Source organism: Pan troglodytes, chromosome 6, assembly GCF_028858775.2.
Source record: "Pan troglodytes isolate AG18354 chromosome 6, NHGRI_mPanTro3-v2.0_pri, whole genome shotgun sequence".
Taxonomy (NCBI): Eukaryota; Metazoa; Chordata; class Mammalia; order Primates; family Hominidae; genus Pan; species Pan troglodytes.
In genome coordinates, this window is record NC_072404.2 from 67,735,690 (window position 1) to 67,737,712 (window position 2,023).

Genomic DNA, 2,023 nt, shown 5'->3' on the forward strand with positions numbered 1-2,023 from the left:
TTGCCTGACAAGTGAAAGGGGAGGGTCTGGGGAGGGGCAGTGGCCCAGTCAACTTGAGTGATTTCCAAGTGAATGAACTGGGGTCCCGCTGCCTCTGGCTCAGGCTTGTGGCGGAATCTGCCTGGACCTCAGGGGCTCCAGGCTGCCAGCTGCCTGTCCAGGCTCAAGGCGCCTCCTCCAGACCTCAGATTCCTCAGCTGTCTGAGAGGACTGATAGGGCATCATATGGCAGGGGTGTTTCAGGATTGGGCCAGATGATCCCCTGTAATCTCTTATTACCCCCTCCCTCCCCTCCCTCCCCTCCACTTTCCTTCACCCTTCACCCTGCCTCCTTTTTTTTTTTGCCTATTCTGAGTTTGTCATGAGACTTTGTGGAATGTCTCTGGTGGGGAGGTAGGAAATCCCTTACCCTTGGCTTCAGGATTCCTCCCAGGCACCCCCTCCTCTTAGGCTTTTTTAAAGCACAGACCTAGCACCATTTCCTGTACCTCAGAGAGCTGCAGAGAACTTCATGTGTTTCCAAAACCAGAACACTTTGATGCTGACTCCAGACCCTTACCTCACCCCAAAACCCAAATGCCTTGGGGCAGCCAGCTTCAGACGGGAGTGAATTTGATGCTCATTCTCTGGGATTGACCCAAGGCTTATATAATGGAGCACATCTGCCCCCGTGTTTTGGGGGAGTCAACGGTAGTGACCCAGAACTGTGAACACCATTCCCCACACAGAGCACAGGGAACGCAGCCCTCTCCAGCAGGCTGGCCTGGCCGTGGCCTGATGCACATCAGTCCTGAGGCAAGAGACCCAAGGCAGGAAATGTCTCTTGTGCACCCCCTTTCACAATGCAGCCATTTAACTGGGGGTGGTGCCTCTGTGGGTCCTCCAGCCTTCAGAGTGGGATTGTTACCCTGGGCCACCAAGGGAAGCGGAAGCACAGGGCCAGTGGGTGGCAAAGTTAGAGACTCTGTGATTGGGAAATATCACCTTAGACCCAGCACGGCCCGTTCAGGACATAGCGCCTCTTGGGCTCCATCCATGGGCTGTTCTTTCCATGGGGTGCTTTGGTTGCAGTCAGCACCCTGTGGGGTGGGGGTGGAGCACCAGGAGGAGCAAGTGTTATGGGATCCACAGGGGGAAGGAGGGGATATTCCCCCTTTGCCCCACCCTGGGCACAAAAGCTTTGTTCTCTGATGTGTGTGGGCATCAGGGCCTGTGTGGGTATGGGTGGGGTTGCCTCTTTTCTTGACCAAGAAAGAACCATTTCTGGGTCTCCTGGGAGGCTTATGGGCACTACATGTACCTGGGAGCTGAGTGGAGTGTGTGAGAGCTCTGCAGGACTCTCCCCTGCTGCCTCCTCTCCAGTGGGAGCCAGGCCATGTGCTCTTAGTGCCGACTCACGCCCAGGCCCACGCTGCCCTTCACTCAGCAGGCCACACCCTGACTCCCCCAGCTCAGCTCCTTTTGGGTCTCCTGAGGACCTTGTGGGCCCTGGGATAGCATCACAGAAGTTGACAGCTCTGCTGCCTGCCTCTGCCTGAAGTCAGAGTCCCTCGTGGGCAGGGTGGGTGGGCAGGTCAGGGCTCAGCTTTTGGCTGAGTACAGGGTCCTTTTTTCATGCCACACTGATGGAAACACTGGGCAGGGCTGGCCTGGGGGCTGCTCTGTGGCTCCCCTAGTCTGTCACTGGACCAGGTTGAAGGCAGTATTTGTGCAGATGGCTTCACCTGTTGTCACTATCCAGACACTAGAACCAACTGGCTGTTGCTCTTGGGCCAGGGTCTTGGGCTGAGGCTGTCATGACCAGCATGTTCTCTGCCATGTGGGGGCCTCAGGCAGCTCCCAGTGCTGAGTGGTCCCCAAAAGACATGATAGCCAGTACTGGAAGGCTGGAAGTCAGGACAGGAGTACATCTGACTCTGGGGCTTCCAGAAAGCTGGCCCTGAGCTGTGGCCCCTGCAAAAGACAGGCTCCTCCGAGATCATACCACTGCACTGTAGCGTGGGTGACAGAGCAAGACTCCGTC